Genomic DNA, 25,010 nt, shown 5'->3' on the forward strand with positions numbered 1-25,010 from the left:
TCTGAATTTCTTTAAATATATTATTTAATTTACTAGTAATATACAAACGTAATATTTTCCGTAATATTAAGATTACTAATCTTTACGGAATACCTTCCGTGAAACCATAAGGAAAGTCTTCCCATTGCTCGCAAAACAGGAGACGGAGGAATTCCTAATTCCGACGAAGGCTCAATGATCAGAATTTCCGACTTTATCCTCTTTTTTTCTTGTTTTAACTCCTGCGTTAAGACAATTTGTGCCTTTCTTTCAAAAAAAAAGAAGACAATTACTATTAAAATGTCAGAAAATTATAAAAAATTCATTTTTAAATATTACAATTTTCTAATTTTGTTATAATGATCCTGCCATTCTTCCTCTGCGACGTTTCCGCGATTGTGGGAGTGGGTTTACTATCGCGATATTCCTCTTCCGAATATTGCCTACGATAAGTTTTTTTAGAAATTATTAATTATTTCAAATTGAATATAAATTATTTATATATGATAATGTCGAAATCTTGGAATATTGAAGAAATAAAAGTGAAATATTTATCATCGAAGAGATGAGAAAGAAGATTCGCGATATGTGCTCCTACATTTTCTTCCTCGTGCTCAAACAATCATCGCATCATTTTATCGTTTCTCTAATTGGACTAATTGGAGAATAATAAAATACGCACGTCTTTAGTAAAATACTTTAACTCATATAATACTCCCAATATTGCGTCTGAACATTCACACGTGAAACCGAAAAGCAAGTAATTATTCTCCGAATCATCGTTCAAACCGGCTAAAAATTTCTCTGCGATTATTCGCGGATCAAGTGTAGAAGCAAGCTTGATGATTCTGCAAATAATTTCTTTCTTAAAACCGTAAGTTTTAAAAAAAATTTTACAGAACTTTGTATACAACTTTACACACAACTTTTATACAGCACTCACGCGATAGAGGCTTTCACGAAGTGAAACTCAAAAATGATTTTTTCCTAATACGAAACTCCTTATTTATACATAAAAAATTCTGTCCTTCCCTAAAAAATGAGATAAAAGCTTCGAGAAAATTCGAGAAAAATTTAATCCTTATTATATACGCTAGAATGTATTTAGACAAGACCGTAAAAATATTTCTTTATTTCTTACTGTGATGAATATTTCAATATATTCCTTCTTTTTAAATAAATTTTTTGATATCAAAGATTTATACTCGTCAATTTACTTATCAATTTGATAATTTCAATTTTTTCCATGCAACACTCGAATATTACAAATTTGAATATATCCGAACATAAAATAATTTCGTAATTCAACCTTGAAAAAAATTCTTTCTTTTGTAAATTTTATTATTTGTAAAATATTTTTATATTTGTTACTTTGATGAATATTTCAATAAATTTTTTCGTGTCAAAGATTTATAACTCATTGTTTTTTAGTTTAATAGTTTACAATTTTCTTTCTAACGTTCGGATACAAGTTTGATCAAGTTTGAACATGTTTGAAATAATTTCATTATTCATTCTTCGAGAAGTTTCTTTCCTTTTCGAAAAAGGAACTGCAACATAATATCATAAGAATGATTCTTCTAGAATACTTCTAAATGTTTCAATTTTTGTCCTGTCACACGGATATTATAAGTTTGAATATGTTCGAAATAATTTCGTTATTCAAGAATTTTTGTCTTTTTTGAAGAAAGTAGTGCGTCATAGCATCGTAAGAATGATTCTTCTAGAAATTATTTCTAGAATACTTTTAAATACTTCTAGAAATTACTTACTAAATTCTAGAGATTTTTTTTGTTAATTTTCAAAAAGTATGTAAGCACAAATTGCTTCGCATAATGGTATGCTGGTTCATTCTTTGTCATGCGAAGCGATTACTTCGTGAGCAAACAAGTGCTGCGCTTCTTGATTTTCATCCAACATTTTGGACTATTTGTGTCATACAATATTTCGCAGAAGAGGAATGGCCGAGCAAAAAGATACTGATATTTCGGAAAAATCAGTGTGAATCCGCGATTATATCAAGATCTCAATCAATTTGCGCATTGATGAGAACGTGAGAAAAAACGCTCGATTTCACACGATTACGACAATGGACTTAACAATTCTCGTTGTACGAAGATGATTCATGTGGGGTTACAAAGAACAAACGAAGGAATTTTCAAGCCTCTTGTGAAATTAATTGGAAATAATGTTGATCGAATTTATTTCGACGCAGATTGCTGGCAACAATTTGTAGATACCATGGGTCTCATGAAGGAATATTTAAGCGGTAATAACAGAGTTGTGAAATCAAACTCCATTGTGTAAGAAACATTTTAATCAATTTTACCACATTTTACGATGTAAAATCAATATTGTTAACATGTAAAGAAGATGAAGAAGAATCTCTATGAGAAATAGCAGCAGAGAGAAAAGAGAAAACATCGGATACAATATCACTGGTGAAGAAACGAAGAATCAGGTAATTGTATCATAATACAGAAAATTACGTTCCTCGGATTGTAAAGCGTTGTAAAATGTATAAACATTAAAAATATTTAAAATCTCTATTTGATAACAATATATACACTTTATGGAGGGTGAAGTCCGGAAAAAGAAGGTTCTCTACCACTCACTTTTCCAATCATCTTGTTGGAAGTTATGGAGCGGACCAATCAGATCTTTGTCAGTTATAGAAAGATAATAATAAGAATGCTCCATTTAATTACTCTATTACTAATTCCTTCATTCAACCAATCAGAGCCCATCATCTTTCCAGACAGATTATCACGCCCATGGTGGCGGAGATGACGTGCAGAGGGTTTGTTTTGATCCAGGGAAAGCATGAGGAGGAATGTTTTGACACGCCATATATTCCCTATTACTACTTATATAATATTAGATATTATCACTCCGCTCCGAAATTTAAAAAATTCCCCAATATATGAATTTTCTTATAAATTATTTATAGACTTTATTTGCATTTCTGAAATCTCTTAAAATCTTAAAAGATATTTTTAGAACTTAAGAATTTTATGTAATCTCATATAAGATATTATCAGATCTGATAATTATTCAAATTAAGGAACATCCTGGCGACTTTGACCTTGACATATGTTGTCATAGCTCTGAGTTACTTTCGATAGATTTTAGGTGACGGTCGACTTTCATTAAAAAAATTAACAAAAAAATTTTTAAATAATGTTTTTTCTATATTTTTTAAAAATATTCAGAAATATTCGGAAAGTTAATAGTATATAATAATCTCAAGTTTTTCTTTTGTTTGCAAAAGGAGGAGAAAAATCTTCCCAAAGCCCGTCCGGGATGTTCCCAAAAGGGTGAATTTAATCGGATAACGGGAAAATGCTTAGAAGTCGGTCCTCTGGGGGAGGGGGGAGGATATGCGGGATTCGATGGGTCCTCCCCATAGAAAAGAACGGCGAGCATCATTGCCTACCTCACTTAAAAAACTCCCCCTGCACTATCACAAGACTAATTGAGAGCACTCTGAGACCGCCTACCCGACATCAGGGTCATGCTCCCGAGTCATGGAGCATGAGCTCTCTCTTCAAATTGTCTGGTATCTTCCGGTATAAAACCTAACCTAATCTAAAAATTAAAATTCTAATTATATATACTATTTACATGTCTCCGCTGTTCAGTTATCGGATTCCGAAGAGGCAGAGACGAAAATCGCTCGCCGCCTCTTCAGAGTCTGACGTTCTTGCTCCGCCTGCTCCTTTTTCCTCATCACGATTTCATAAAAGTCCGTAATGCCGTCCATGACTGCGAAGAATTCAGAGCAGTTCTGACAACTGCGCTATAATATCTATCAGGCGCGTCCAGACCTAAGATGTTGAAGAGCGCCGGTCATCCCAAGAGGAACAACAGCAGCGTGTGGACAACTGTGTCGACCGCCCCCTCATAATGGGCACATACCGGCGAACCGAAGCATCTTATTTCATACAGGTAGGCCTCAAAATGATCTATGATGACCTGAGTCATGCGGTACATGTCCCCCATGAGTGCACGAGCCTCCGGAGAGAGGCCGAGTAAATATTCTCTCCATCTTTCCACGAAACAGCGGAACTCTACTTCACAAATGAAGTCTCTTCTTTCGACAGGATAAAATCATTCCTTCGGATGATCCTTCTCCTGCGCAGGAGATGCGCCTATGCGCCTCAAGTGATCCGCCACAAATCTAGAAAGCATCGCTCTTGCCAGGATGGCCGCATGAGAGACGGTGTGTTCTTATGACTCTAAGCGACAGCGGCCGCTGGAGTTGGTCCATTAAAGGACACAGGCGCCAGTCTCCGGCCACGGTTTGCCTAATCAGTGTCCCATAAAGGATCATCGATATGATTATATCGGGGTGTAGACTCGATGCCTGCCTTCCTCGGTCCACCGATATTGGCAGTGAGTCTGGCCATCTATGAGCCATCCTATGAGCCTTAGGGAGGAGGAGGCAAAAGTGATCCTGGAAAGTCCCCCTCGAATTCAGAACTAACCCTAGATATTTCAAGGTACTCCCACAAGAACTCCTCCCCCAAAGGGAGGACACCTCAGCGACATCTGCCATGGAAGTGATCACTTTCGTCTTGTCGATACCGTGAGACCTATAGCCCGAAAGACTACCGCCATTCCCTTCTAATTCCGTAATAGTGTTTCCTCAAACGAAGAGCCTGTCACAACAAGGGTATCGTCGGCGTAGCATAAAGCAGTTCATTGGTAGCTCCACACGCAACACCGAATCATACCTTATATTCCGTAAGGTCGGTTCCAAGCCCGAGTCTTGTAGAACGTCATTGATGACTTCATGAAAGAGTCATCACAGTTCATATAACAGAACGATCTGCCAGACAAATAGTCCAATATCCACCTAAGATATCCCAATATCCGCCTTGGACTCCAGGGCTGAGTGGATGACAGACCACGAGAGGGAGTTAAAAGCATTGGCGATGTCGAGAGACACCGCCAATACCGTCTCTCTATTGCGCACACTATCGTCAACCCACTCTTCAGGTGCCAATCTATTGTCGAATGGCCCTTCGGAAACCCAAACTGGCTGTTCGAAAGACTGCCTATCGAGTCTAGATGGACATGCAACCGGCACAGGATCCTCTCAAAGAACTTACCCGTCTCACTGAGCAGGCAAATAGGCAGGCAAATATGAAAAGGAGACAAGATCCAGCTTGTTCGGTTTCTTGAGGAGGACCAGCCTCGCGCCTTTCAGAAGGGAAGCGGCCTTTCTCGAGAAAAGCTAAACGTGCATGCCTACATATATGCGCCGTTCCCTTAATAACCCGTTCGGCTATACCATCCGGACCAAGTGCTCTTCCAGACGGGATTCCGGCACAGGCCTCGGATCTTCACGCCAGAAATCGTCAGGTCCTTCTAGGCGATCGAGATTGGGCTCGCACTCAAGGACCGATGAAGAGAGCTCAATTTACCTCACCGTTTCCGTGGAGAGAGAACCTCCACTAATGGAGAGGAGGCTCCCGAGAGCCTATTATCACCTAGGGTTTTCATCGATCGTATTCGAGAAGAGGTCTCGAGAAATTCCATCCACAACTCGCGCTCTAGTTCAGGGTGGGATCACCCGCGTACACGTGTAAGGCATTTGCCACAGTCATTACATCGGATCCGCAGCTCAGAGATCTCCTCGTTTTATCAATATGCCAAGGATTTGCCAGAAGCAGATCTCTTCGACATGGCAAGGTCGGAGATTTCCCTGAGCGTTTCATTTACCATCCCAACACGGCCGTCCGCGAAGCCATCCGCCAGAGGAGGAATCCAAGCTTTCAATGAGGTACTAGCCTCCAAAAGATCATCATTTAATTTCTCCATCGGAAAATACTTCCTAGTAAGGAGATCTGTCACCGATATACCAATCTTCATGAGTAAATTTCTGTGGTCGGACAGAGACTCTATCTCAGTCGCCATTCGCCAGCCACGGACGTGCCTAGCGACACCAAGATATGTTTACACAAGATCCGCCCCCCTGCACCAGCAGGACGGGACGAAATCCTTATTGAGTAGACAGAGCCTTAGCCTATCCAACCTCCAGTAGGATTTTTCCTATTCCATAAGCAGGAGCGGGATTATATTGAAATCGCCTAATACAAGCGTTGGTCTGCCGGCGTACTTGAAGACACATGTTTCCAAATCAGCCAGGCCTTACTCAAATTCATAAGTCATCTTATTTGAGGAAAAGTAGCAGCTGAAGATCACCTCTTCCCTCCACTGCTACATAGCTCGCGCCACTAGTGCATAGCAAATCGCAGCACGATTGCCACGTGATGGCGGAGATCGGAGACATGTCTAAGGACGAACACCACCTCTCGTCGGAAGAGATAGAATGGGGCTCGGATAAAGTCACGAGTCCCAAATCTTTTCCTCGCATATCCGTACGATTAAGTCTTGCGCGAGCTTAAAGTGACGTTAATTTGGCCAGGTTGGTTTATGGCCAACCGCCAAGCATCGGACACTGGAGGCGCCTAGCTAGAGGAAGGACCCTGGCAAACGATCATCCCAGTCGCAGACATCCCTATCCCTTCTTGAGCGAAGGGACACTGATCCGTACCGAATTTAATTCGTCCATCCAGTGCTCCACTCTAATGTTCTCCCACCTGACGTCGAGGGACCCGACCTCCAAAAGCTTATTTGTCATCTCTCCATTGGTGACAGATTGCTCTACATCTCGGATCTCTGATTTTCGCATCGGATGAATCACGGAGACCTTTATGGGACCTTCCTCAATCTTTCCGTGAGCACATCAGTCTTGGTCTCCGATTCTTCGCCGGGAATTTCCACTAGGATACCGCCCTACTGGGCCTTCACATCTACATATCCTCGTGTCCACAATTTCAAGCTCAGCAAGATCGATCTTCCTCTTTGCCAAGTCTTTGATTTCAGCGTACGACCATCCTTACCGCGCATAATCGCAAAACGGCTGTCGCTCTAGGCGCCTGAATACTGGCATACTAGGGCGTGGCGGACACCCTTCAGACTGGGGGGACTGAAGAACTAGTTTTCCAGCCCCCGGCGCCACTTTGTACACCAGCACCTTCACCTACAGCGGAACACCTAGGAGGAGCAACAGTGGAGGTACCTTTCTCTTGCGCTTCTTTTTCTTCTTCTTTTTCTTATCGTATGAGTCTGCTACTTCGGTTCAGGGCTCCCTTCTATATAGCCTTCTTCTCACATGTCAGCGCGGACTCCGTCATACGGATTAGGGATGTCCCGATGTCCGACGCGAGAGAATGATCGCTGAATGCGAAGGGAGAATCAGTCTTTCTCCAGTCCAGAACTGATATCGGCTAATTCCTTACGAAGCTGTACGATTTCCCTCTTGAATTCCTCTACAGGGCGTCTGTCTCTAATTGAGTCTGCCGCAAACTTTTGTATCGCCTGTGCAACGTGCACTGCTGAATCGCGTCAAGGATTCTCAATGTATCGGCCACGATCGCCCTGGGAGACATTTGCGGAAAGAGAGAGATGATCTCTTCCAGGGCGACCTTTTGGGCTGAACTCAGCGGATTATCAAGAGAGGACTCGATGAGTCTCTTTCTCTTCTTCATCGCCTTAATTCAAGACTTACGCGATCTTCACAAAGTCTTGTCTATCCAAGTCGTCGTCCGTGAGGCAGACATTTTTGAAGGGAACCGAACAACACGAATCATTATTACCCTTCGGCTTACGGTCCCTTTTGCCTCGCACAGTACTGGACTGTATCGTAGGACTCGCCCAAGTACGAAGGGACATATATGGATTTGCCGAGATCGGCACCCGTTGTCCGTAAACATTCGGGTCCGCAATCGACATCGGAGAGTTCACTATGTCCCCCTCTACTATCCTAATGTTTCTTTCGGTATAGAATAAAGTCACTTATTATTCTAGGACATCCCCAGTGTGCGAAAGGCCCCGCAAACGCATGAGCGGCAGCCCCCGAGAGAGTGCGCCCATCTTCAGCATGGTACATGATTAGATTAGGGTTAGGTTATTAATACTCATATACTTATAACTATATAATACGAATATTCCCTGCTTTAAAATATGTTTGCTATACTGTAGGAGAGAGTTGAGAGTCGTGCGTTCTTTTGCAGGAGAGAAGGAGATGAATAATATCTTTCACTTTCGACTCTTACCTTCTCCCCCCTCCCCCTCTGTGAAGGAGCGCATGTTTTTCATTTTCGATTCTCTTCCTATAAAGGAGCACACACAGCTTTCACCCGAAGCGACTCTCAATTCCCCTCTTCCCTGCAAAAGGGCGCACGATTTTTTTTTGATTCTCACCTCTCTTCTCTCCCACGAAGAGGCGGATGACTTGCATCTTCAACTGTCCCCCTACAGTGCATGAATAGCAAATATATTTTAAAATAGGGAATTCTCATGTTATATAGTTGAACTTTTTTTATTAATAACTTTTTAACGAAGGGTGACCGCTACTTAGAACCTGTCGGAGATTATATATTATTATATAGGGCCATAACTTTGACAATATATATATATATATCAAGATCAAGGTCATCGGCGAGGTGTCCCTTAATCTGAGTAATTAAGTAATAAGAGTAATCCAAGATCTCATATTCGAACAAGAATTAATTAAATTCCTTATAAGGATTTATAGATTCTATATGAACTTTTTTATAAGACATGTACAGATTTTCTATGAAAATCTTAAACTGATTAAAACTTCACAAGATCTTAAAAAATATTTTCAGAACTTGAAAGATTTTATATGTTCTCATACAGGTACTAATAAGATCTTATATGATTCTTACAAGAATTTATTACTATAGATTACTTATAAATATTTATTAATATTGAGAGGTTTTAACAGGTTATACATCGTACCTAATAAAAAGACTTGATTTATTAAGTATATTATTTTTAAGACAAACCGACTGTATTAGTAAAAATAATATAAAATTGTCAAAGATTCTTACAAATTCAATAATAATACAATGGGCAAATAAGAGTCGATTTTTTCGAAATGTTAAAGTATAAACATTATTAATAAGAGCTAAATACATACATAATAGAATCTAGAAATATTATTACATTTTTTGTCTCTTATATTGAGCCATCTTCAGATATTATCCTCCTCTCGCTTTATTAGTTATCATCATCAAAAAGATAAAAAACATGATGTAATGTGTTCCAATTCATGTAGCGATCTTGACTGTTACAGGAAGAGGTCCGATACTCATAAACGATTAGATGATCGATTGTTCATTCTAGATTCAACATATTTCTTATTCTAATAATTATTTATAAACAGAATTTCGGCACTATGGGATCTTCGTTGTCGCTCATCATTGCAGATTTAGTAATGTAAAAATGAGAGAAAACGTCATTGTTGTTTTATAATAGTCAATTTCTTTTCTATATTCTTTTCTATTTCTATATTCATCGGTACATCGACAATCTATTTGCTGCTCCTTCTTCTGAAATTAATGCGTTCTATGATTCTTTTCACCCACTACAATGCACGTTAGAAGTAATTCAGATTCTTTAAACTTTCTTGACGATCATGATCAAAAGAGAGCATCTAACCTTTAATATCAAATTGTATCAAATTGTATCAAAAATTTCGTTTTCAGAACGGTTTTTAAACTATTTTTCGAATTCTGTCTCTCAGAAAAGAGAGATAATTTTTAATTTAATGGACAGTTTTACTATTGTCTGACTCGGAATTTTATCAAAAAAATCTCACATTAATAATTAACATACTCATTGAGAATGATTATTCCCTAAGATTCATTTTTTTTAAACATTCAATGACAGAATCAGAAGCATACAACGTGGAGGAGCAGCGGCATATGATTGTGATAACGAAAATGAAGAAACGTTGCTACATCTTGATTCACTGTATCATTTATTTCATTGATAACCGACAATTTAATAATAATAGGGAGAACATTAAAGTCTCGTATTATAGCTCGTATTAGCAAATAAATTGAATAAATTTATCAAGGTGCAAAAAGATTCTAAAACAGGCCTTACAAAGAACAATGTATACAAAATCATATGTAACGATTGTGATGCATATGTCGGAAAATCAGGTAGACAATTTAAAACCAGAATTGCAGAACATCGCAATCATATTCGTTGGAATATAATATATCTACTTCTATATCACCAAACATAGAATGCAAATGACATGACTGGAATAACATCCAGATATTAGATAAAGAACCATATTATAATAACACTTAATTTCTGAGATGTTAAATATTAAAAAACAAAAAACAGTCTCAAACCGACACCAAAGATCTTCATAAAATGTATATTCATTATACACTAAATTTGACTTTATTCTTATTGAATCGTTTTGTCAATCTATTAGTCGTTCCTTAGATAGTGACTGTCTGTCGTGTCGTTAACGTCAAAATAATATCTCTGAAGAATTCATTCTTTGCATAAAATTAATTTGTTCTCATACTGTGAAATATATTTATCGTCACTATCTGATTTTGTCATTATATTTTATACATTTTTAAATAAATTTGACGAAGTGTTCATCCTACGAAACAATAACCGCGATCATAATGGTGAGTGTTTCATTGAGATGATATTGTTTACTTACTTTTTACAAAATATAAAAAAACAATTTTTTTTCAAGAATAATCAAATTATTTATCTATTTATTTATAAAATAAATTTTGTCTTTCTGATAAGAACATCATGAAATTCCGTAAAAATCGACCATCTAATCGTGAGTATTGGACATCTTCCATGTAACAGTCATCAAGATCGCTATATAAATTGAACATATTACATTATGTTTTTTATCTCTTTGACGATGATAACTAATGTAAAACGAAAGGAGGATAATATCTAAAGATAGCTAAATATAAGAGCTGAAACATGTAATAATATTTTTAAATTCTATTATGTATTTAACTCTTATTAATAATGTTCACATTTTAAAAAAATCGACTCTTATTTGCCCATTTATCGTTATTATATTATTGTTATATTAGTAAAAACTTTACTGTCTACTATGAAAAAAATATTAGAAATCCGAAATACTTATTTTTTTTATTAAAAAAAGAAGAAAAGATTTTGCAACCTTTGCATTTTTGTTGTATATCCCATAGGGGTGTTCTATTTAGGTATAATTTATGATGGCGCTTATTATAGTGACAAATCGATTCAACTCACAATTTCATTAATATTAACAGAAAGAAGAAGAAACTGAAATCACAACACAATACTAAAATAACATAAAGGCATGTAAGAGTAGTTGCGGGAAAATTACCTCCATTCCTTCTATTTTTCCTGACTTCTGTGGTGTAAATCCCTGCGCGGTGTATTTGTCGGAGTTAATACGTTAATTCGTTAATTCGTTATATTTAACGTGAAACATTTAACATGAAATACATAAGAATATATTAATATATATTTGACATTACAAAATTTTTATCTTCATTTGACTTGTGTTATAATAAAAATAAAATATCCCAGATAACAAAATGGTATAAGAAAAGAAATAGGTGTTTAGCATAAATTTTTTTTCAGTTGCCATCATGTTGCTATCATCAGAGCATTAGTAATTTCGTTTAGGGCAATCTAGAGGCATTGTGCGGACAATGATTTGTGCAAACGAGCGAAAATAATATAGTTAACTTATTGCCATAAATGTTGTTTAGACTATTAGAAATCGTTTTCGTAAAGTATTTACTCCACATATCTGTCAACTGAATGGAAATGGAACGTTATCAAGCAGTATGAGCTACTAGAGCTACTAGAGGGATACATCGAGTTAAATTTCTCGATAAAAATGATATAAAATAGAATAAAAGATTTTTCAGTTGTGTTAATGTGTTTACTTTTAATGAAATAATGTTTCGAAATGAGCCCCAAGATAAAAGCACAATACTTTTTTCAAATGTTCACCGAATAAATGAAATCTTCTCCTGATTATATTTTAAAATGTTCAAAATTATCACGCTTAAATTGTTACGCTTATTGAGAATTTCGATCACATTTCCTTTATGTTCGGAAAGTTTGTTTGGTTAAAATGCCACCAGATTACTGGCAAATTTCTTATAAGAGTTAGTAGCAATAAAAGTCGGCAATCTAATAGGCAAAATCGGAACCACTTTCTTAAATATTGAAAGCAACTTAAGCAAAACAGTTTCAAACAAATTGCAACCTGCAGGCAACTTGCTATCTGGGATGAAATAAAATTATTATTTTAATCATTAACTCTTTTGTTTCAGCAAGATTGATCATTTGGAACTCGCAAATAAAAAACATTATCAAGGATAATATTTTTCTTAATAAGTGTTTCTGCAATGGTTTTAAGGTGGTAAGGTGGTTATTAACATTATTATTAAATTGATGATCATTTAATTTGTGATATTATTATTTCAGCTTTAATTATTGTTAGCCCAATCGGCATTTGTAAATGCCGATTGGGCTAACAATAATTAATGTGCAGTTTATACATATAACTGAAAGATTAGCCATCAGGATCTATCCTCGATCATATTAGCCTTTCTTTGCTTATTTTATCTATTCATATAGCATGGTTTTATAAACTTATTATCTTAAAATATTATATTTGTATGTTTTTAGTTAATAAATGCTTTCTACTTCAATTAGTCAAAACTTGAATCTTTTGAGTTAGCCGTAGCAGCAATTGGTAAAAGGAATCATATTGCGATTAAAAAATTATTTGCTTCTGTAATTGCATACATATACAATATATGCGATACATATTAACGTAGATATATGTATGATTTTTATTAGTAAATATACGCGATATACTGAGTGTCTGATAATTCTTCTGACAGAGTTTGTGGACATGTAGAGCAGATTAAATAGAGACGGAAAGTCCTCTACCATTTTACAATTTTCGCAATAGTTAAGAGATATTAGTTTCTAAAGATTATCGAATATGCGCCCGGCCTACTACTAAACTAAATGTACGCCCATTGCTAGCTCGGTGCGCGGAGTGGGAATGGGCGTATGCTTAGCGTAGCTCAGCCGCTAGGCCAAGCGAACGCGCGTATTCGATAATCTTTAGAGACTAATATCTCGTTAATTATTGCGAAAATTGTAAAATGGTAAAGGACTTTCCGTCTCAATTTAGTCCACTCTATAGGTCCGAAATCCGTCAGAAGAATTATCAGACACTCTGTATATAGTGCTTACCAGCAAGTGATAGTGTAATACAATGAATTTTACCTTTGTTTAATATTGGCAAACAACAAGAAAAAGATGTAATGATTCATTATTTTACATTGTGTCGTCTATATCGCTTGTTGAAAAACATGCATAATTTATTAGCGAAATAAATAGTTTATTATCCTTGAAATATATTTACATTGATAAAATTGATCAGAATTGGAAAGACAAGAAATTAACTTATTTTTTGCAATTCGTGTAATCTTGAACATTAATAATAATATTGATAAATGGAAAAAACAGTTTTACTGAAATATTTAAAAATTGAATTAAATGCAGACTGAAAATAATTTTGTTGGACCATCCAAATACTGTAAATATGTAGAACATTTAAGTTGATTATTAGAATATCAAAACTTCTTGCAGCATTATGCATCATGCTCAAGTATACAATCTATCCTACATTATAATTCTTTCGATGTTTAATAAAATTATGTTCAAATCGGGAGTGTCCCGATTGCGCACATATCGATCGGACACAGACTCAATTGGACATGGACGGCAGTATTTCCCAATTGGATCCGATCGGACACAGACTCAATTGGACATGGATCCGATTGTATACAGATCTGATTGCGCACAGATCTGATTGCACACCGACCCGATTGCGCACCTATCCGATTGCGCATAGATTTTTCTCACATCCCACTGTCTTCATGAGTTAGAAATATTCCAAGGACATTATGCTACGACTTCTAGGCCCCAAGAGTAGAATATATTATCTTCTTTTTGTTCGGGATAGCTATGCCGCCCCGAATCAAACACTAGTCTACATGACAGATTTTCTAATCTCAACAACAGTACAATTATAGAAATTGTATGCCACTTTGCAGTGGAGAGGGAGGGTGAGAGTCGCTTTGCGTGGATATATAAACACTTATTTATGTTTTTTCATCATGTACTAATATTTTCCCCGTTTTTTCGATCGCTATTGAGTCTGTGTGCAATCGGGTCCAATCGAATTTGTGCCTGATCGCGTCTGTGTCCGATCGGGACGTGTTCAATCGGGTTCGTGTCCGATTGGAAAATACTGCTGTCTGATAAATGGACGATTTGAATAAATCCGAACGATAATGTGCGTAATCGAGTACGCACTCTTCAAATCTATATTAAGGTAAATTTTTAGATACTTTAATAAAATCATTTTTTCCACAAACAATTATGAAGTAAATGAATTGCTCTAGTGCGTCATTATTGATTTATATAATAGTATAATTCAGGAGCCGGTAGAGCCGGGAAGAAGAGAGAAGAAAAAGATTATTATGATGGTTTGCATGTGACGGATTATAGTCTGCTGTCGCCTTCGGGCTCACTATCGTTTGCAGCGCAAAAGCTATTTTCGTAGTGGTGGCAAGTGGGAAGAGTGCCGCTCGGGTGACGAGATTGAGATACTATTTACGATGTATTTACAGAATTATGTACAATGGAGATGAAAAGGGTCGGTGGAGATACTCGTGTAGATCTGAAGAGGACCGTTTGTAATGCGGCGTCTACCGCGCTAAGTGTTTCCGATATTCGATTGGGGGGCTGGCAATACGTCACTTTAGAATTGCCCCAGAGCTCGTTATTGTTGTTGTCCACCTTTAATCAGAAGATCTTCTTCCGACCTTCTTTCGCCAGGCCGGCGGTGTCTCTGGCGGCGTATGTGGCGAGGACAGCCGCGGTTTCATTGGGATCTCCTACTGGTTGCCGAAGGTCTGCGAATCGGTGGTCGTCCTCGGCGGAGTTTTTCGATGACGGAGAGACGGCGGCAGACAGTGTTACGGACAGCGGCGAGATGGCAACTTGGATGAGATAGCTCGATGATATGTACCTCCGGAGTCAGCTGTCTCATATGCTAAGAAACTCCTGCGGAGGTCGTGTCAATCTCTGGCGCTGCGGTGACGCTTCTATCGGGATGAATCTTTACCTTATTAGTGATCGAGGCATTTCTGGAGCCTGGCCACGCCTACCGATTGCTGTTGCTCTGCAGGGTTATGCTGCTCCTTCGTTACCGGGTGTAGCGTATCGTAGTGTCGCTATGGTCCTTTACAGTCAGCTGATGCTGCTGCTGCGACTGGACGGTGCCTCTATCTGGCTGCTGCTGGGTGGTGCTTCTGCGCTCCGGCTATTGCTGGGCGGGTCCTATGCCGTCTGGCTGCAGAATTGTTGTTCTACCGATAATCTATACCGTCGCAAGATGCGTCCCAGTTTGATAATCATTGGTTATACACGTTGCTCGAAAGTGCAAGTGAGCGTGTTTTCCTTCTCTCTGGCGGACCTTACATCTTCCGCCAGGATCTCAAGCGTGGGTTTTCACTAGGCGCGCCAATCCCCTGGGGACTTCGTTGCGCGTGCATACTGCGTACTGGTTGCCGTGTGCGTAATGGTCTTGTGCGGCATAAGGAATCGTCACAGGATTATTATTTTAGAATATGTTTCTTAAGATATAAAATGGTTCATAATATTTATTTTTATTTCATTTATAAAACTGCAGGAAAGGGAACAATTGATGATCTTGATCTTGATAAACGTCAAAGTCATGACCTTGATCTCTAACAGGTTTTATCCGATGCTCGTCCTTCATTAAAAAATTATTAACAAAAACAGTTTCAAAAATAATAAAAACAAATATACGATATTATTATAAATACTATTCTACTCCAAGAAACACACTCTATAATGGCATAAGAATTATAAAAAGATTTATATAACTTTCGTAAAAATTTTGTAACTTCTCTTACAATTACAACTTAAAAGTGCAAGCAGTAATGTTGCTGAAATGTTTATATCAATTACGTGGAGAACCTATACGATTGATTTCTAACATCTTATTAATCATCATATTAAAACTTGTAATAAACAATTGTATTACAACAATCCATTAATAGTTATAATGAATAACATCTTAATGATCGTTTTAAGGAGTAAAAAAGTGAAAATTTTTATGGATGTATGTTATACATATACATACATGCAAAGAATTTTCACTTTTTACGTTTCCGCTCTAAGAAAAAATTACATGATCGCTATTCTTGTATAAGTTTTTCTGGTGAATTTACTATAAGTTGTCAAAAGCATTTTTGTTTGAACATTCTTACTTTATTATATATTCCTTGGGTATATCAATATTACCGACAATGCAGCTGGAATTTCTATTTTGCGATTTTTTGATGCGCATCAACAAAATAACCTCTGAAGTTATATAATATCTCTGCTCAAGAAAATAGATAGAATTTGAAAGGAAAACTTTTTATCAAATTAAATAGTGGATTTGGTTCCAATTTTCTTTAGCCATCATGAAATCCAGATACAGAACCTTCATCATAGTATAATAAAAAAGATACATTCGTACATTAATGAAAATAAATCCTGAATTCCAATTATATCCCATCAAACACAGTTATATTGCTATAATAAACTGTTATATTGCTATAATAAAACAGAATATAACAGGTAATATAACGTTGATTACATGTAATGTACATGTTAGTTGTAATTTCCCACTCACAGCAAATTACAGCAAATTATATAAAATAAATATAACAATGTAATAAACGTTACATAACTGTTGTACAGTTACAGAATGGTTACATAACATGCTGAAATGTTATACGACTATATAATATAAATTTTTCCGATATTATGTAATTGTTATATAATGAGTTATATTACATAATCTCATTTATATACTTTATTAGAGCAATCACACGTAAAATGACATATAAACTATATATAAACATTGCATGAGACTGCTGGATCAGAATCTTATATACATCAATATGACATCTTTTTGCTGGATAATTCAATGATCTTAAGCTATGCTTATGCAGCTTATGTCGGTTCATGTGTAATAATCTTTATGAACTTTCTGCAATAAGATATTACTGTAGTGGAAAGATTACATAATGTGTATAGTTTGGCCAAACCATATCTACTTTTGCTCCACGTCGTTAATACGGAGTAAGGACTACTAACTGAAACGCGTATTTAAGACAATCTTAAATGCAAGAAACAACTATAAATATCGGCCTGTTTCGCGTGAAATTAGTACTAAATCTTTCTTTATTTGATACACTTTATAATGCATCTTAGATTCTCTTTCTATAGAAAGAAAAATATAAAGTTCATCAAACTGTCTTAAGTACATTCTTAAGATGTCATAAGTCAATCCGAGGATTGTATTAGCATCTTAAGACATTATTTAAGACGCACAATTTTAAAATAAAAACGGATTATATGAGTATCACCTCATATTTATCATTTCACAGTTGATAGTCTTCCTCCTTATGAACAGTCCATGGATGAAGAAGGCAGAGATTTAAAACGAGATTCTGTCTAATTCCAGATACATATACATGTTATCCCTTCCATCATGGCTACAATTTAAGTTTTAAGCCTTAAGTAAGAAATTGACCAATTTTTTGTAGCTTGCCTTAAAACTTAGGTAATGACTTATTGTAGAATGCTTATTATTGCCTGTAGGAATGTCAGATCCATGAATTAAATATTAAACAAAACTAAACTGCTACAAAACATTTGCTATCCGGAGATGTTACTTGTCGCTGCTTACCTGAAAAATACAGGCAATAGGAACAGGGAAGAAATTCCAATCTATCAGAAACTGTATTCTGTGTAGAATGCATATTTTTTGATATAAGACATATTAAATATTATGTTATTCTCTACTTACAAATAAATGTCGAATGCAACTGTTATATATTGGGAGTACAAATTAGTTCGATCCGTTTTTTTGTACATTTATTTCAAAACAAAATGAATGAACAGATCAATTAAAGTATTGTCCATCGCTGCCTACTACTTTTTCCCATCTCTCAGGCAATTTTCGAATTCCATCTCGAAAAAATGACTCGTCTTTGGAGGCGATCCAATTTTGGAGCCAATTTTCGATTTCTGCGAAAGAAATGAATCGGTGACTTGCCAAATCATGCTGCATCCTTCGGAACAACCAGTAATCAGAAGGAGTAATGTCCGGAGAATACGGCGGATGCGGTAAAACATCCCATTTGAGCGTTTCCAAATATTTTTTTACGACTTTAGCGACATGAGGCCGAGCGTCATGAAGAAGAATAACTTTATCTTTGCTCGTATTCTGACCGTTTTTCTCACAATGCATAATCAACGAATCAATTGTAGCCGATCCCGATCGCCCGTAATGGAATCGCTAGGTTTCAGCAGCTCATAGTAAACAAGACCCTTTTGGTCCCATCAAATACAGAGCATGATCTTCAAACCATGAATGTGCCATGGTTTGTTGATGTTGAGATCGATGGCAACGATTGACCGGGCTTAGCGTAATATTTTTTCTTTTTGGAGTTGTCGTAGAATATCTACTTCTCATTTCCAGTCACAATGCAAGAAACCTTTTCTCTGTTGTCTTTGAATCAGCTGTTCGCAAGTGAAAAATCGCCTTTCAACGTCTCTCGGTTTCATAAAGCACTCAATTTCCTTGTTTCTGAATCATTCCCATGGCTCGTACAGAAACGGCTTGTTGAGTTACCCTCCCAATGATTCTGCAAGCTCCTCTTGCGTTTGACTCTGATCTTGTTCGAGTAATGCCTCTAACTCTTTGTCTTCGAATTTTTTTGGCTGTCCAGAGCGAGGCTTATCTTCAACGTTGAAATCTCTATCCTTGAAACGTCGAAACCATTCCTTACATAAATTTATGTTGGAGTAATAAACTTTGACAAGCATTCGATGAGCTTCAGTCGCACTTTTCTTCAAATTAAAGCAGAAAATCAAAACCTCCCGCAAATGCTGCTTGGTTAACACAAAATTCGACATTTCAAACACAGTAAAAATCAAGGTTTTTGTATGAAACTCAAAGCGATATAAACTGCATATTATTAGCAGATATTTAACCTCTCTGAAACCATCAAAATCAGCTGTCACTATGAACCATTCACAACAGCTGGAGCTATCTTTAGGAACTGAACTCCCAATATGAATATAACGATAATAATAAATCAACAATAATATATAGATCTTATAAATGTTACAAAATATACGATCATCTACTTTCGACATAACATCTGTTATAGGAATATATTATGTTGATATTATATTATCATTACCTTACTATAACAAGTACATATCAAAATAATCCAACAGTTATTTCGTTGTTATATTATATTACAATATATTATATATATATTATAACAATATAACATTCTGTTACATTACATGTTTCTTCCAGGTTATGTCATACTATATTCCGTTTTTATTTGCTGAGAAAGTCTTGCTAGCCCTTCGGATATAATTGTATACAATATAATTATATCGCTTATGATATATCTAATTTTTTATATCTGATACAAATTATCCATTATTTTAAGTAGGGATTATATAAAGTTATAATGTTTTATATACACATTATTTCTACGCAACATCGTCCATATTCGCAGTTGTATGAACGTTCTGAAAACCTGATATTATAACTCGAGAATTGAGTTATTAAGTGTACAACTTTGCTTCTGCCGTTTTTTTCCGAAATTCGAGGCTTTATTGTAAAAAACTGGTTATACATTTATGATTCAAAGTATTGTCCATCGCTGGCCACTATTTTCTCCCATCTTTCGGGTAGCGTACGAATCCCGCGTCGAAAAAACTGGTCATCTTTTGAGGCTATCCACGAATCGATCCAATTTTTTACTTCTTTATAAGACCGGAAGTGCTGGTCAGCCAGGCCGTGTGCCATTGATCGAAACAAGTGATAGTCAGAGGAAGCAACGTCTGGAGAATACGGCGGGTGGGGTAGAACTTCCCATTTCAACGTTTCCAAGTATGTCTTGACCACTTTCGCAACATGGGGTCGAGCATTGTCATGCTGCAAAATCACTTTATCGTGTCGTTCATCACTTTATCTCTCGTTGTATTGTGGCTATTTGTCTTTCAATGCTCGGCTCAAACGCATCAATTGCGTTCGATTGCCTGTGACTGTTTCAGTCGGTTTTAATACAGTTCATAATACACTACGCCGAGCTGGTCCCACCAAATACAGAGCATGACCTTGGACGTCAAAATCACCGTTTTTGAAGCGTTGAAACCACTCACGACACGTTCTTTCACTAATAGCGGCCTCACCATAAGTATTTGAGAGCATTCGATGAGCCTCAGCCGCAGATTTCTTCATATTGAAGCAAAAAATTAAAACCTCCCGCAAATGACGAGAATTTGGCTCGTAAACTTACATTTTCAATCGAGAATAACTTTATGATGCAGACACAAATCGACTAATGTTTCTATGGGGTTATGTTGACAGATGCCCAAGTTTATTATTATTATATGACGTCTATGATCTATTTATTTCGACCACCACTTACCGCTAAAGCCATCTATAGGAAAACGGCGGAAGCAAAGTTGTACACCTAATAGAATATATCGAGTCATATAAACGTTTTAAAAACAATGATATTTTCCAGCAAACAAATGTAGCTACGACATAACCTGGATAATCTCTTTCTAAATCTCTGCTCTCTTTCTCCATCTACTGTTCATAAAGAGAAAGGGCTACCAATTGTGAAACATTAAACATGAGGCGGTATTCATAGGCTGTTTTTATTTTAAAACTGTCTAAGTAGTGTTAACACAGCAACGGAGTATAGCTGCAATATATAACTTGGAAGTAACATAGTAGAATGTTATATTGTAGTAATATTAATACACGTATATTTTGTAATATTATAATTATTATATGATTGTTGCATCGTTTTGATATACTTGTTACAATAAAGTAACATAATCTCGGCAACATAATCTCAATGTAACATATTTATTTAACAGATATGTTGAATAGATAACCGTTATAATATATATTATGTACCATTTATAAGATCTATATATTATATTCACATTATATAATAGCTGCTCTCAGAATTTATTTGTAATTAGGGAATATATATAATAGATTTAGTACTTATATAAAAAAGAAATGCATTCTACAAAGAGTACACAATTTCTGATAGATTGAAATTTCTTATTCCCTGTTTCATTGCTATATTTTTCAAGTAAGCAGCGACCAGTAACATTTTCGAATAGAGAATATTTTTATGTAGTAGCATTTAGTTTTGTTTAACAATTAATTCAATCTGCAACATTTGCACAGACATTTCCGCAAAGAATAATGGGCATTCTACAATAAGTCATTATCTTAGCTTTGTCATGCTACAAGAAAATTGGTCAATTTTTTACAACTTAAAATTTAAAATTTAAGTAATAGCTATAGTGGAAAGAATAACATGGTGTGTACAATTGGACAGTGTCTCTTTCTAAATCTCTGTCTCTTCTTTACGAATTGTTCATAAGGAGGAAGGGCTATCAACTGTGAAACGCTAAACTTGAGGTGGTATTTATAGGCCATTTTTATTAAAAAAAAATGTTTTAAATAGTGTCTTCAGATGCTCATACAATTCTCGGATTGACATTTTAAGACTGTTTTAAATGCAAGAATTGACTATGAATACCTGTTTCGTTCCATGAAATTGGTACTGAATCTTTTCTTGTTTAACACAAACAATTTGTAGAACACTTTGTAGAAAAAAAATTTAAGATGCATTATAAAGTGTGTCAAACAAGGAAAGATTCACGTACAATTTCACGATTACAATTTCAAATTAGGCCGATATTCATAGCCGATTCTTGCATTAAAAACTGTCTTAAGTGTACAATCTTACATGTATCTTAAGATGTCGTAAGTCTATCTGAGAACTATATTAGCATCTTTAGACATTATTTAAGACATTATTTAAGATGATTTTAATATAAAATAATGGACTATGATAAAATAATGGACCGTTCCATGTTTCGCGTTTTGCAGTTGGTAGCTCTTGCTCTCTTTTAAGGACAGCAACATATAATATAATATAATTATTGCAGAAAGTCCACAAAAGTTATCATGTATAAAACAACGTAAACTACATAAGCATAATTTAAGGCCGTTGGAGCATTCAATATAAAAATATTATATTGATTTATATAAGATTTATATAAGATGCTGTTTCAGCGGTTTTATGCAATGTCTATATATAGAGTTGGGTAGTAACTAGTTAAAACGTTAAAACTTGAAAAATAAATTAAAAAGTTCATAACTTTTAACTTAACTTATTTAATTTTAAATGCATTAAATTTTAACTTAACTAAGTTACCTTTAAACTTTTAAACTTTTTTTTTAAGTTAAAATATTTTTTATCTTTTTTAAATATCTTAGAAAAATAATAAGATATAATAAGACTAAGGATGTATATTTGTAATCTGTTCATATCATCTATTTTAAAACCATCTTAAGTAATTTCTTAAGATGTTAATACAGCTCTGTAATTAGTTTTAACTTAACTAAGTTACCTTTAAACTTTTAAACTTTTTTTTTAAGTTAAAATATATTTTATCTTTTTTAAATATCTTAGAAAAATAATAAGATATAATAAGACTAAGGATGTATATTTGTAATCTGTTCATATCATCTATTTTAAAACCATCTTAAGTAATTTCTTAAGATGTTAATACAGCTCTGTAATTAGTTTATACGGTTATGCCTTATGCCATAAGCCTTAGTCCGGATCTACAATAAATGTTTTAAGCCTTAGGTCATAAGAAATTGACCAATTACAATCAAATATTCTTCTTGCATTCGATTGTAATTGGTCAATTTCTTATGGCTTAAGATTTATTAAAAATAATTACTGATCTTGTATTAGGTGTACAACTTCGCTTCCGCCGTTTTCCTATAGATGGCTTTAGCAGTAAGTGGTGGTCGAAATAAATAGATCATAGACGTCATACAATAAACTTGGGCATCTGTCAACATAACCCCATAGAAACATTAGTTGATTTGTGTCTGCATCATAAAATTATTCTCGATTAAAAATGTCAGTTTACGAGCTAAATTCTCGTCATTTGGAGATTTTAATTTTTTGCTTCAATATGAAGAAATCTGCGGCTGAGGCTCATCGAATGCTCTCAAATACTTATGATGAGGCCACTATTAGTGAAAGAACGTGTCGTGAGTGGTGTCAACGCTTCAAGAACGGTGATTTTGATGTCCAAGGTCATGCTCTGTATTTGGTGGGACCAGCTCGGCGTAGTGTATTATGAACTGTTAAAACCTATTGAAATAGTCACAGGCGATCGGTATCGAACGCAATTGATGCGTTTGAGCTGAGCATTGAAAGACAAACGGCCGCAACGAGAGACACGATAAAGTGATTTTGCAGCATGATAATGCTCGACCCCATGTTGCGAAAGTGGTCAAGACATACTTGGAAACGTTGAAATGGGAAGTTCTACCCTACCCGCCGTATTCTCCAGACGTTGCTTCCTCTAACTATCACTTGTTTCGATCAATGGCATACGGCCTGGCTGACCAGCACTTCCGGTCTTATGAAGAAGTAAAAAATTGGATCGATTCGTGGATAGCCTCAAAAGATGACCAGTTTTTTTGACGCGGGATTCGTACGCTACCCGAAAGATGGGAGAAAGTAGTGGCCAGCGATGGACAATACTTTGAATCATAAATGTATAACCAGTTTTTTACAATAAAGCCTCGAATTTTGGAAAAAAACGGCGGAAGCAAAGTTGTATACCTAATATCTTCTCTATGTGTTGGCTGTTTTTAAAGTTATATAACTTATATAATTATATCGTTATATGTTATATACTTACATCGCATATGAATAAAAAAATTCAAAATTTAATTTACTTAATAATCTATATTGTAATCTATATTATTTAATCTCATTTTAAGAAAAATTATGATATTACGAGGGCAAGTCAATAAGTTTTTAGAAAAACATAGTAAAACACATTCTTTTTGATCATTTTTATTTCTCAACATAGTCTCCTTTCAGCTCGATATATTTGATCCAACGATTCTTAAACTTTTTCAAGCTATCCGAATAATATGATTTGTCTAACTCTTCAAAATAAGCCTCTGTTTCGGCGATGAGCTGCTCTCTGGTAGTAAATCTCTTTCCTCTAAACCATTTCTTCAGGTTTGGAAACAGGAAATAATCGCAGGGGGCTAAATCTGGCGAATATGCTGGATGGGGAAACAATTCGTAGCGGAATTCGTTGAATTTGGCCATCGGTGTCGGGTACCAATGAACGTATGTATGGTCTTGATGGAAGAGCACTTTCTTCTTCGCCGATGGAGACGTTTTTTCTTTAAAATGTTATTGAAATGATCCAATAATGCTGCGTAGTAATCGCCATTGATTGTTTGCTTCGACAGAAGGAATCGATGAATTATACCACGTGCATCCCAAAAAACTGTGGCCATCACCTTTCCGGCCGATTTTATAGTCTTCACCTTCTTCGGAGCTGGTTCATCCGCTGAAGTCCATTGTTTTGACTGTCTCTTCGTCGGGTGTGAAGTAATGGATTCATGTTTCGTCCACAGTAATAAATCGATGCAGAAATTCATCTGGATTACATTACATTGTAATCCAGAATCTCCAAACGTTGTTTTGAAATCGTTACACGATCGCAGTTATCCACAGTGAGCAAACGCGACACCCATCTTGCTGATAGCTTTTTCATACCCAATTATTCGTGCAAAATTGAAGTCACTGTGCCATATGATATGTCTAGTGGCTTCAATAAGCTCGCGCACTTTCACTCGTCGAGCAATCAAAAAAAACAATCGTGGACTTTATCGAGCGTAGCAGCCTTAATCGGACGTTCCGAACGAGGTGCATCACATGTGGATGACCACACATTTAAATTCATTTACCCAATTGCAAACGCTAGTGCAGATGTGCTATGAATATTATTCAACTCGGCTGTGGTTTCTTTCGGCGTTAAACCTTTCATATGTAGATGTTTGATCAAACATCTGCATAAAACTTGTTTTTTCCATT

The 25,010-nt window shown here is 35.8% G+C and overlaps 1 protein-coding gene across 1 annotated transcript in view; it reads left to right on the top strand.

Moving 5' to 3' along the window:
- The window catches only part of LOC108686646 (zinc finger and BTB domain-containing protein 14-like), a 107,836-nt gene that overhangs the window by 14,818 nt on the left and 68,008 nt on the right, over positions 1-25,010 (top strand). The gene's annotated exons all lie outside the window — the stretch shown is intronic.

This window comes from Atta colombica, unplaced genomic scaffold (assembly GCF_001594045.1).
Source record: "Atta colombica isolate Treedump-2 unplaced genomic scaffold, Acol1.0 scaffold188, whole genome shotgun sequence".
NCBI classification, from domain to species: domain Eukaryota; kingdom Metazoa; phylum Arthropoda; class Insecta; order Hymenoptera; family Formicidae; genus Atta; species Atta colombica.